This window comes from Molossus molossus, unplaced genomic scaffold (assembly GCF_014108415.1).
Source record: "Molossus molossus isolate mMolMol1 unplaced genomic scaffold, mMolMol1.p scaffold_m16_p_7, whole genome shotgun sequence".
Taxonomy (NCBI): domain Eukaryota; kingdom Metazoa; phylum Chordata; class Mammalia; order Chiroptera; family Molossidae; genus Molossus; species Molossus molossus.
The window spans coordinates 576,014-589,074 of record NW_023425401.1 but is presented as its reverse complement, the minus strand read 5'-3'; positions in this window follow the sequence as shown (position 1 = coordinate 589,074).

Below are 13,061 nucleotides of genomic sequence, written 5' to 3'. Positions count from 1 at the left end.
CTGTTCGTCCGTGCGCAGCGGGTGGAGCTGGGGACAGACAAGCTCAGGGGGCAGAGGTGCCAGGTAAAGCTGCCTGGCCTGCGGGGGAAGCCACACTGGTGCTCGAGGGGGAGCCTCCCCGAGAGGCAGCCCTGACACGGCTTCAGGAGCTCACGTGCCTCACAGATGCCAGACCGCACTGCGCAGCCGCACCCTCGGGACACGCCCGTCCACGTAACCTGTGCGGGTTACAGGGCCAGCAACGCAAACTCAGCGCACTCAACAAACATCCCGGGTGCTCACTGCGGCAGACCCGGCGGGTGCTGGGGACCCACGTGGTCAGCTGAGGTCCTGGCCACGAAGAAACTCAGTCTTGCCCTGGCCGGTTTGGCTCAGCGGTTAGAGCGTCCGCCTGCGGTCCGGAGAGACCCGGGTTCGGTTCCCACTAAGGGCATGTACCTCGGTTGCAGTTTGTCCCCGGCCCTGGTTGGTCGTGCGGGTGGCAGCTACTCGATGTGTCCCTTTCACGTCGATGTTTCTCTCTCTCTCTCTCTCTCTCCCATTCTGTCTGTACAAAAAATGGAAAAATGTCCTCGGGTGAGGATAAAAAAAAAAAAGAAAAAGAAACTCAGTCTTGTAGGAGCCAAGGAAGGAGAGTGTGTGCCACCCAGGGTGTGTGCGAACAGAAGAACGTGGCAAAGGGAGAGGAGACCCAAACGGAGCTTCCGGAAACAGGCAGGCGGCAGCACCCACGGGAGCATGAAGGTGGGCATTCCAGGGGACCCAGGTGGCCCCAGACAAGCGTGGGAAGGGACAAGGGCACAAACAGAGCCCAGCAAGAATGAGGTGTGGGAACGTACAGATTCTTACCAACGTCGCGTTGAGAGCAGGTGAGCCAAACAGCTGAAGATTGTCATTTTGATGACCACGCCGTGTCTGTTGGTCTGAAACCCGTGGCATTCGCCAACATAATGGTACGGGGGCTTCCAGGGGCCTAGGACCCGTGGGACCCGAGGTCCCATCTAAGTGCAGGCCGTGTGGCAGAACAGCCCCAGCCTGCCCCAGTCCCACCGACGCTGTCTCGCTTTTCCAACAGGAGCCCTTGGAAGGGTGTGAGCTGGTGTTTCACTGTGGATGTGGATTCTAACTTCTGAGAATCTGTTCGCTGTTCTGTCGGATGCTGCTGTCTCAGTGAGGCTACGACTTACCTCAGGGCTGTATCCAAAGTCACCGGTTTCTCCTTCTACTGGACGGTCCTCGGGGGCTCAGAGTCACAGCAGGAGGAATGGCTCCTGGCGCTGTGGATTTGTTCACGCGCCGAATCACTTCTGCCGCTGAATAAGCACCAAGCACATGTTCTAGTCTGTAGGAAACTGCATATTTCTGTACTTTTTACCAACGATGCCTTGACTATCATTATTGGACGGCCATGCTTTTTTTTTAATCCTCACCCGAGGATACTTTTCCATCCATCTTCAGACACAGTGGGAGGGAGAGAGAGAGAGAGAGAGAAACATCAACATGAGAGGGACACAGCGATTGGTCGCCACCCGCACCATCCCAACTGGGGCCGGGGACAAACCGCAACCGAGGTACATGCCCTTGGCCGGAATCAAACCCGGGACTCTTTGCCCCGTAGGCCAACGCTCTAACCACTGAGCCAAACGGGCCAGGGCCGCCTTGCTTTATTAGCTTATTTTTGCTAGTTTTTATTAACTTTCAAGCTCCAGATGATGACAAACATCATTTAGACAAGTACTGAAATTCATTACATTTTAATGTCCTAATATTTATTGATGCTTTTCCTTTTTCTCCATCCAACGAAAACATGTCCTTTCCTGTAACTTACTACATACATCCAGCTCTTCCTTGGAGCCTGGTCATTTCCGGCTCCGCTGCCGTCCCGCCTGTCCGTGGTTCCGATCTGCAGCAGAAAGGAGGCCACCGTGTCCCGTGGGTGGGGGGCAGCTGGCCCAGGCCCCCGCGCTCCAGGACTGACACCCGTCTTCCAGGATAGATGACGCCCCCACAGGGACACAGTGAACAGCCACCGCCCGCATCAGCCTGGAGAGTCCAGGACACACGAGGTGCCTAAAAGAAGCGAGTCACAGAATAGCCAGAGCAGCCCCCGCCCGCTCACAGGTCAAAAACAGACGCAGCTGCCCTGGCCCGTGTGGCTCAGCGGTGGGAGCATCAGCCCGTGGACCAGAGAGTCTCAGGTGTGATTCTGGTCAAGGGCACAGACCTCGGTTGTGGCTCATCCTCGGCCCTGGTCAGGGTCACACGGGAGGCAACTAGTCGATGTGTCTCTTTCACATTGATGTTTCTCTCTCTCTCCCTCCAATTCTGTCTGAAAATAAATAGGAAAATATCCCTTGGTGAGGATTAAAAAATAAAACAGACTCAGCTGTCCACATGCTGCCCATGGCCCCTAACCTGGCGATAAACCGCAAGGCAGAGCAGAGTAGTCAGGACAAACGCCAGGACCGTGACCGTGTGGGGAGGGGGGACGGGAGCCAGGACGCACAGAGCAGGAAAGGAGAGGTCTCCGCAGCCACCAGCACGAGGGCCCCTCACCCGCCGTTGCCCCGCTTCAGAGCTAGGCCCAGAGGGGACTGACTCGTCTCGCCATCTAATCAGAATATTTCGACTGCTCCTTCCAGGTCGACCAAAGGGATTCATCAGGTTGTTTGCGACTCTCCTGACCCTTTTAGCCGCTGTCGCCATCCCAGGGTTACTAAGGATGTGTGGGAATAATAAATAAGCAACGAGAATTTAAAAGCTGAAACCTTGACGTGGTCTCACCAATTATGTTGGGTTATGAGGTCTCGCTTTTGGAGGCTGTTCTGTTGCCGTAGAAATAAGCAATGAAGTTAAGGAGACCCGAGGCCAGGGCCTTTGGGAGCAGGGCAGCCCCAGGGCGGCTGTGTGGACGGTGTCTCTGGCGTCTCCAGGGCACCAGCACCCAGAGCTGCTGGAGGACCTGAGGGGCTGAGGCCGGCGGTGTGTCTCCATGCCCCAGGATGGCAGCCTGTGCCCAGCGTGGGGAGCTGGCCTTTCTCTTCCTGCGCAGCCTGTAGGACCTTAGGTCCTCTCCAGGAGGTAGCAGGACATCCTCCTCCTGCTGGTGAGGCCTGAAGGAAGGGCAGACGGAGTGGCCCTGGGCCCACCGTCCCTGTGCACCCTGGGGCGGGGCTGCGACAATCAGGGTGGCCCGAGTGTCAGCAGCAGGAAGGTGGTTGTGGCTGGGATGACCCTGGATGAGAGGCTGCTGAGGGCAGGGGTAAGACAGAGGCCCCTGGGGGACAGCCCCCAGCCTGCTGGCGGTGGGAACGGCTGCATCTCGGAGCTGGGGAAGGAGATTAGGAAGAACGATGGCGGGACCCCAAGCCAAACACGCAGCCATCTGGAGCAGCAGCTATTCTGGGCCCCCGGCTGCAGGAAGAGCAGGGCATCCCCAGAGCCTGGAAGAGAAGAAGGGAGGAGATGCAGGCAGAGGCTCCGGGCTGGGAGGCAGTGGGCACCACCGGGAGGTAACGGCCATTGTTCACCTGCACAAGGGTCCTGGTGCCACCACCGGCCGAGCAGCCTGAGCCTGGAGTCCCGCATCCCCCAGAGGCCGTGTGGAGAGGCTGGCACTGCACGTCCTGGGGTTGGAGAGCCCCCGCCCACCTCCAGTGGGCATTTTTCTCTTTCTCTAGAAACTGCGACGCACTGGTGTCAGGCTCACACCGCGTGCCCCTCTCCGGGGCTGCCCCAGGAGGACGCGCCGAGCCCCGGCTGCGCTCCCTCCGTGTCCTGGGCTCCCAGGTGCTCCTGCTGCACGCTGTCCACCTGCCCGGCACTGAGCACCCATCCCAGCCCCTCAGTGACCAGTGATGTCCCTGCAGGGCTGTGGCCCCCAGAGCCTCCCTACCTACAGGGCATGCGTCCTGGTCACAACTCCGTGAGGGCACCCAGGTGAGACCAGGCTCCACGCAACTCCTCCTGGGGCGGTGACAGCGAGATGGGAGGCTGAGCGTCTGCTGAGCAGACTCCTCCCCTTTACGAGATGGTCCAGTCTGCTGTCCCTGACGAGGCTGCGAGCAGACGGAGGTGCTGCGGTGACGGTGCTTCCGACACAAGGTGACTAAAGGTCATCATTTCAGCCTGCCGGTCGCCTGTGTGGGTGGGCGTGAGTGTGTGAGGTGGAGCCCTTAACCACCTCATTGCCTGCACTTAGAGTTTGCTTCTTCCAGTCTTTCTTAGTGCAAAAAGGTCAGTTGAACCCACATAGGGAATATCGATGACAAATGTGCATGGGGTAGTCCCTGCCTTCAGGTGCAGGAGCTGGGCCTGGGTGCTGGGCCTGGGTGCTGGGCCTGGGTGCTGCCCTGGGTGTTGGGCCTGGGTGCTGGGTGCTGGCCCTGGGTGCTGGCCCTGGGTGCTGGGCCTGGGTGCTGCCCTGGGTGTTGGGCCTGGGTGCTGGGTGCTGGCCCTGGGTGCTGGCCCTGGGTGCTGGGCCTGGGTGCTGGGTGCTGGGCCTGGGTGCTGGGCCCTGGGTGCTGGGCCTGGGTGCTGGGTGCTGGGCCTGGGTGCTGGGCCCTGGGTGCTGGGCCTGGGTGCTGCCCTGGGTGCTGGCCCTGGGTGCTGGCCCTGGGTGCTGGCCCTGGGTGCTGGGTGCTGGCCCTGGGTGCTGGGTGCTGGGGCCTCAGTGCTGGGTGCTGGCCCTGGGTGCTGGCCCTGGGTGCTGGGTGCTGGACCTGGGTGCTGGGTGCTGGGGCTCAGTGCTGGGTGCTGGGCCCTGGGTGCTGGACCTGGGTGCTGGGCCTGGGTGCTGGACCTGGGTGCTGGGCCTGGGTGCTGGGCCTGGGTTCTGCCCTGGGTGCTGGGTGCTGGGCCCTGGGTGCTGGGCCCTCGGCTGTCTGATGACACTGGCGGCAGGCCTGAGCCCCGCGGCAGAGAATGCACGGATTCGAGGGCAGGATGGGATCTCTGATCACCTTCTATGTCAGGGAAACTGAGGCCCAGAGCAGGTCGGCTGCAGGCCAGACTCACAGACCTGCATGTGGCAGAGCAGGGACCATCCCTCAGTGACGCGGTCCTGTTGCTCCCCACAGGGCAGGCGGGTCCCAGGTTGAGCACGAGGGGTGCAGTCAGAGCCGCAGGGTCCACGGGGCAGAAGGAGCCCCTGCGCTGGACACCACAGATGCTGCGGGGATGGTGCTGGCTGGAGACAGAAGGAGGAGAGGGGACACACACAGGCCCGAGGCGCACGCACCAGCGTTAGTCCTAACAGCCGGAACGTGGACACCGCCGCACCTCACCTGATGAGTAGGCCTGATGAGTAGGCAGTGCAGGCCCACAGCCGAAATGACAGAGAAGTCTACCCGCCAGAATCCAAGTCCACACGCCAACAAATGCGCTTCCTATAAAAAAGGAAAGCAGATTATTTCCTCGTTGTCCCGCCCTGGGGTGTGTGCCAGCTTCCTTCAAACACACACTTAAGGAGAGGCATTTCGGTGGCCAAGTGGCCGCCACCACCAACTGCTTCCAGGAGGACAGGGGCGTCCCAGCCCCGCTGCCCAGACCGGGCGGCTCCAGGCGACAGCCCCTCGGCGAGCCCGAGCTCCGGCAGATGGCTTTCCACACTGTGTTATATTTATTAACGTTCAGCCCAGACTGAATTGACAATACTAAATGTTGGTTCTTTAAACATTCGGTTTCATTATTTGCACTGGTAATTTTAGTAAACAGGAGCTATTCCAAATCTCTGTAGTGTGAAATTAAATTCGTTGGTTAATTAATTAGAAGAATGTAGCAACTTCATCCGGCTTAGAGACTGTGGCATTGAAACTTGTGATCTGTAAAAGTCACTCACAGTGTAGCAAAGTCAAGACAGGATAAATAAATGGATCAACTTTCAGCAACCGTTTGTAACAACATTATTAGAGAATTAGCACGGTTGCCTATTCACTTGAGGATGTTCTTGTTTTCATAAGGAATGGCTCACTCATTGCTTTGGGGTTACTACAGCACCCGACGGTCTGCTCATTCATCTCACCGACACGCCACGTCTGAGTGCCTCACCCTGATGACAGTTGGAAGAGCGCTATTCAGAGCGCTGTCTTCTAGCAGAAGTTGGGTACATTTCCATCAGTATTTTCTACTACTTCGTTATAAACACTCCAGTTACAAATTACAACGTGAAATGCTCCGGAACGAGGACATGTTAAATGGCTGACTTCAAAAGATAATCACCACCATATGTTGGACCTCCACGAACACACGAAACATTACCAGTTATAATAGCGAGATGATTTTTTTCCCCATTGATTTGGCAAAGATGAAAAGCGTGGATAATCCCATGTTAACACAGCAGGTGAGAAGGCATCTGACACCTCTTGGAGGAGTAGAGACTGATACAATATTTATGAAAGCAACTTGGTAGCAAAATTGCACCAGAGATGTATCAAAGCCTTTGAATTCACCTCCTGGACGAGTTCCAAGTGGGCCTATGAGGCTTTTAATTGCAGGGCTATTTATGGCAAATAAAAATGCCAAGTAATGAATTTCTCATTTGTTCTGCCCCAAAATATGGTAGATTAAATAAACTATACTCTACAACGTTCATTCCATGGGATGGTGATGCAGAAGTGGGGACCGATGCCGCAGGAGGCAACAGAACGACATGAAACATGTTCGCCACATGGTGTCCAGTTGCAGAAAGTATGTGTGGTGTTGGCCATCACTTCAAGAGTGCAGGGTTCCTTCAGGATGGGAGCTGACAGGAGACTTTAATTTCTTCCCTTTTGATTGTCCATATTTCTCCATTGAGTATGTATTGGCGTTATAGCCAGAAAACAAAAACCACAAAATTGTTAGAAACACAATCATCACCTCCTGCCCCAAAGCGGGTGGAAATGGTACAGGGACCCACCTGCCATCAGGAGCGGGTACTGCTCCCTGGGTGGGCAGAAATGTCCCAGCCTGTCACAATCCTCTCAGAACTTTTGTGAAGTGTCACTTAGAGGTGACCTCTGCAGAGCAGGTGAACTTGTCTCTCCTGGTCCCTGTACCTGTTCTGTGTTCTGCACGTCAGTGCGTCCGGGAGAGGAGGCGGAGGAGGGCCCGAGTGAAGGTTGTTACATGCAAAGGCACCATCAGGTGCTCCTGGGGGGGGGGGGGGGTCAGGGAGCAGAGGCCTCGGCCTGCACCTGGGTTTCCACAGAAAGGCAGGGCAGGGTGCACAGTCTAGCTGCTGGGCTGTAGGGTGGTCACTCATGCCTGCCACCTGGCCCCAGCGACTCGGGCGTAGGATTGCTGTCTCTTGGGTGCAGGGCAGAGGGAAGCCTGGCTCTGGGCTGGTGGGTGCGCAGATCCCAGACACACTCCGGCGGGCCCGTCACTGTCGCTAAGAAGTGACTACCCCGGGGAGGGCAGTCTGTCTCCACCAGACAGGGTTTCTAAGAAGCGAAGACACCATCACGCATGGAGAAATGTTTGATGCGCACAACCCAGCGCTGAGATGTGTTAGGCAGAAGTTCCTGAACGTGGCGTTCCTCCAACCTGTGCAAGGAGGCCTGCGTTGGCACAGGAAGCCCTGCGCCCCCGGGGGCCTCAGCAGGGCCCTACGACGAGCCCACACGCCGCCGTCACGTCACAGCTGCCCGCCTCTCACTCTGGCAGCTGAAACAAAATGAGATGCCATCTTTCGAACGACTCTGAGAGAAGTTTAAGGATGACTGCCGCGTTCTGGGGGTGCCGGCCACGATGTCGCTGTGGCCGGGCTGGGGAGCGTTTCTGCTCAGCTGGACTTTGTAGGAACGAAAGTTGCAGGAACGTTTCCATGAACAGGAACCAGAGCTGGGCCTTCACCAGAGAAACTGCAGTAGGGCCACCCCCAGGGACGCCGGGACCCCACAGAGACGCATCTCTGGGCACCAGAGGCTGAGGCAGGAGGACTCCCCTTAGCTTCAAGGACACACATCGACTCAAAGAGAAGGGGTGGAAAAGATATTCCGTGTGAATGGAAACCAAAGGACAGCAGGGGTAGCTACACTTGCATCAGGCAAAATAGACTCTTAGCAAAATGGTAATAAGAAATGAAGAAAGTCACTATAGAGTGATAACGGGAATTTGTCGAGGGGACATAACAGCTGTAAGAATGCACACGCTCAACATCGAGCTCCCAGCGGACAAACACTGAGCGCGCCGCAGGGGGAAGCAGACAAGACAGAAACAGAAACGCTGGTCCCCACTTTCAACAATAACTGGATCGCAAGACAGGAAGTCAACAGGGACACGCGGACTTGAGCCACACTCCAGCCTGACGGCCTGTCAGACGTTCACAGAGCGGCCCCCACCACCACGGACCCACGTTCCTCACACGTGCAATCAGAACGTGTTCCAGAGACCACACGGGGGGCCACGAAACCAGTGTCCGCAATTTTTTTTTTAATCCTCACCCAAGGCTATTTTTCCTCAGACAGAGTGGGAGAGACAGAGAAAAAGGCATCGACATGAGAGAGACATATCGATTAGTTGCCTCTCACATGACCCTGACCAGGGCCGGGGACTGAACCACAACTGAGGTTCGTGCCCTTGACCAGAACTGAACCCGAGACTCTGGTCCGAGGGCTGATGCTCTACCACTGAACCACATCAACCAGGGCTAGTGTTGGCACGTTTTAAAAGATAAATCAGCCCAGCCGGTGTGGTTCAGGGGCTGAGCGTCAACTCTACCCCAAGAGGTCACCGGTTCGATTCCTGGTCAGGACACATGCCCAGGTTGTGAGCCCGATCCCCAGTGGGGAGCACACAGGAGGCGGCCAGTCGATGTTCTCTCTCCTCGATGCTTCTATCTCTCTCTCCCTCTCCCTTCCTCTCTCTCTAAAACCAATAAAGAAAAATAAGTAAAGGACTGAATTCATCCCTAGCATGTTTTCCAGCCACAATGATATGAAACTAGAAATCCATGAAAGGAGAAAAAGTACAAAATTCACAAACATGTGTGAACCATACAACACACTCCTGACCAACGGGTCACACACAGACCAGGTGAGAGTCTGTAAGGAGCTGGCTCGGGCTGTTGTGGGGGCTGCACAGCTTGAATCGAACCAGCGACCTCTTGGTGTAGAGTTGACGCTCAGCCCCTGAACCACACCGGCTGGGCTGGTTTATCTTTTAAAACGTGCCAACACTAGCCCTGGTTGATGTGGTTCAGTGGTAGAGCATCAGCCCTCGGACCAGAGTCTCGGGTTCAGTTCTGGTCAAGGGCACGAACCTCAGTTGTGGTTCAGTCCCTGGCCCTGGTCAGGGTCATGTGAGAGGCAACCAATTGATATGTCTCTCTCATGTCGATGCCTTTTTCTCTGTCTCTCCCACTCTGTCTGAGGAAGGCTGGAGACCGGGGCAGAGCTGTTGCCGAAGGCATCTGGAGGCAGAACCCCCTTTCGCTCGAGGAATCCCAGTCATTTCTCTTAAGTCCTTCAACTGATTGGACGAGGCCCACCCACACTGTGGAGGGCAATCTGCTTTACTCAGAGTCCACAGATTTCAATGTGAATCTCATCTCAACAATACCTTCACAGCATCATTCAGACTGGTGTTTGAACACATACCTGAGCCCTGTGGCCTAGCCAGGTTGACGTACAAAATTACTCATTGCACCATCTCCCAGGGGAGAAAGAACAGGGTCTGAGCCACTTGGACAGGGCTCACCCACTTTTTTTAATGTGAGTTATTCTAGTAACTATGTTTGGAGGGGATTGCGGCCCCTCACCTCCCTCCCGGTGCTCCACCCCTCCCTCCCCACCCCTTCAGCCCGAGTTTGGCTGGGGCAGGGCACACCTGCTCCCTCCCCATGAGATGTTTTTGTCACATCTCAGAATTGTGGCATTTCTCTAACGATCAGTAACGCTGAGAATCTCTGTGTGCCTATTTACCACCTGTGTATCACTGTAGAGAGGTGTCTGCTCAGATTTTTTGCCATAAAAAACCAGGGTAAAAATGAATTTTAAAATTGAGGTGCTTGCTTTTTATTATTGGGTTTTAAGAGTTCATTGTATGTTCTGGACACAAATCTTTCATCAGGAAGGTGATCTGCAAATAGTTTCTCCCGGTGTGTGGCTTGTCCTTTCATTCTTTTAACAGACAGAAAGTCTCCACAGAATGAAAGTCTTCCACTTGAAGGAAGCCCGTTTATTAATGTTTTTCTTCCACAGATTGTGCTAATGGTATCATTTCCATAAAATCGTCACCAAACCTAAAGTCACGCAGAATTTCTCACGTTTTCCTTTAGAAGTTTCGTACTTTGCATTCGTATCTTTGATCTATTCTGAGTTAATTTTCGTGTAAGGTGTGAGGTCTGTGTCGGCACTTTCTTTCCTTTGCACGTGGCCTCCCCTGCACTGTCCACGCCGCTGTCCACGGTCAGTTCACTGTGTTCGTGTCAGACTGTCGGCCGTCTGTCCCCGCCCATGGGCGTGTGCGGCGTCTGCCAGGTTCCACACAGTCTGTGTTCCTGTAGCTTTGCAGCCTTTCATTCTGATACTGGTAGTTCGTCTTCCATCTTTGTTGGTGAGCCTGGCCAGAGATCTGTCCCTGTTACTGATATTCTCCAAGAACTAGGTTTTGGTTTCACTGGTTTTCTCTCGTTTACCTGTTCTTTTTTTGCCTTCTTTATTGATTTGAGAGAGAGAGGAAGGGAGAGGGAGAGAGACATAGAAACATCGATGAGAGAGAACATTGATTGGCCGCCTCCTGCGTGCCCCCCACTGGGGATCAGGCCCACAACCTGGGCATGTGCCCTGACCAGGAATCGAACCGGCAACCTCTTGGTGCAGGGTCGATGCTCAACCACTGAGCCACAGCGGCCGGGCTGTTCTCAATATTGTTGATTTCTAATTTTTGTGATTTCCTTTTTCCTGCTTCCTTTAGCTTGGAATTGCTCTTTTACCCTGGTTTCCTACAGCTGAAATTTAGATTGATTTTAGATCCTTCTTCTCTGATCTGCATTTTCATGCTATAGGTGCCTGGCCCTCTATCTGAATATTTGCTCTTTTTTTTCTAAATGTTGTTCCACATTTGAGTCCATGACCCACTTAGAGTTCATTTCTGTGTCAGGTGTAAAGTTCAGGTCTGTGGGTCCAGCTCTGGGTTACCATTTGTTCCCTGCTCTGTGTGTCCATCACCCCAGTGCCAGGCTGTCTGGAGGCTGTAGGTGGACATTGGGCTCATTAAACTTACTCAGTTCTACGGCCAGACACACTCCCAGTGCCTGAGCACCGGGGAGGGGCCCTCCGTCCTGCAGGACCACGGGTTTCCCCGGCCAGTGGCCACCAGCTGGTCAGTGCTTCTCAGTGGAAAGGGCGTCTCCAGTCAAGGGGAGGGGAGACTCGCCATCCACTGGTCCCTGAGGGGGCGCTCATGTCCTGCTCTGACGAGAAGCACCCCGCTGCCTCCTGCTGCTGGGTTGAAGGCCTGGATCACCTTTCTCTTCGGGGTGTAAAACCCCTATTGCTGAACTGTTCTCAGGCCTTGGGTCCCAGCGGAGCCCAGCTCCCTCCTCCCACCTTGCCCAGTCCCCTCTGGCTGCCTTTTGCTTGACTTTCAGGGAGGATGGAGCAGGTGTCAGCCCTCCTGCCCAGGCCCAAGGCCTCCCTGTTCTTATTCTGCGTGGCAGTACTCTGGCTCAAATGAGGGTGTTTTCACCTGTTCCCCCTCCACACTTTGGTACCACGATGCATTTTAAAGCAGACAGACAGCGTGACAATTCAGACCGTCGAGGAACACTCCAAGGGCACTTCAGAGCCTTCAAATGGTGACCTGGGGCCACAGTGTGCCGGTGGCCCATGAAGCCCAGCCAATGCTGTCATAAAAGGCAAAAGCTCCAGAACTCTGTCTTCTTCCACGGAGAGTCGGGAACCTCTGACGTGTGACCCTCGACAAACGTCAGCATCTAAACCTACCAAGTGTAGAAATCAAAGACTCCGTGAATCCCACACAGCCCAGCATTGTAACCATGGCTGCAGAGTTCCCGGCCCCCCCAAGGAGGCTATAATTAGTTTTCCAGCTCCCTGCACCCCCACAACCAAATGTTCAATGCTCACGGTGTGGGTGGGGACAGCTTCATGGACGGGCACGAGGCTCCTGGAGCTGAATCCCCGCACATGACGGAGCCACTGGCAGTGGGTGGAGGCCTCAGCCTCGGACCACAGGCCCCTCCTGCACACACGGCCCTGGAAAGCCGGGTGGCACAGCTGTTCCTCCCCCTCCTCACACCACCTGGGACAGCTTCAGGCCCGGAACCTGGGTCCAGGGATGGGACCCACGGTGAGCTGCTGTTCTGAGGACTCAGAGGCTGGGAAGAAGGGGAGTTTGAGAAGCCCCACCTGGGCAGGTAATGGCTGCAGCAAGAGGTGGGATCTAAGAGTGAGAGGCTGACCCCCACCACACTGCTGGCCCTGGTGGCCCACCCCAGACAGCCTGCCCAGAGTCATCTCCCAAATCCTCTCACCACCATCCAGTCTATCTGAAACGCATCCCCCATGACCATCCGGACCGGTTATTCCAGGTGTGGACCCACCAGGTAACCCGCTCACAAGAATGATGATGAACACATCAAGTCGTGCATCTGATATCACCCAAAACTGCCGAGAAAGGGAAAATCGTCGAAGCAGCTGGAGAAACAAGACACACACCGAGAGAGGAGGGGGTACGAAAGAGACCTATCTCACGCCTGAAGACAGTGAGGGGACCGCGCTGACGTCTGACGAAAGACACCAGTCAACCTAGGATTGTTTACCCAAAGAGAATATCTTTCCAAAATGAAGGTGAAAGAAACACTTTTCCGTCAGAAAAAGGTCTCCAGCAGTCTGCACCATGAGAAACGCAAACGGGAGAATCGCGGCCGGTGGTCACCTGCCCCAGGAACGGTCGGCATGACACACGGTAAGGACGCGTGTAAGGTCCCGACGCCTTGATAAAAGATAACCGAGCCCTGGCCGGTGTGGCTCCGTGGGTTGGAGCAAAGGTGGCGGATTCGATTCCCAGACAGGGCACATACGGGAGGCCACCAATCGATGTTTCTCTCTCACATC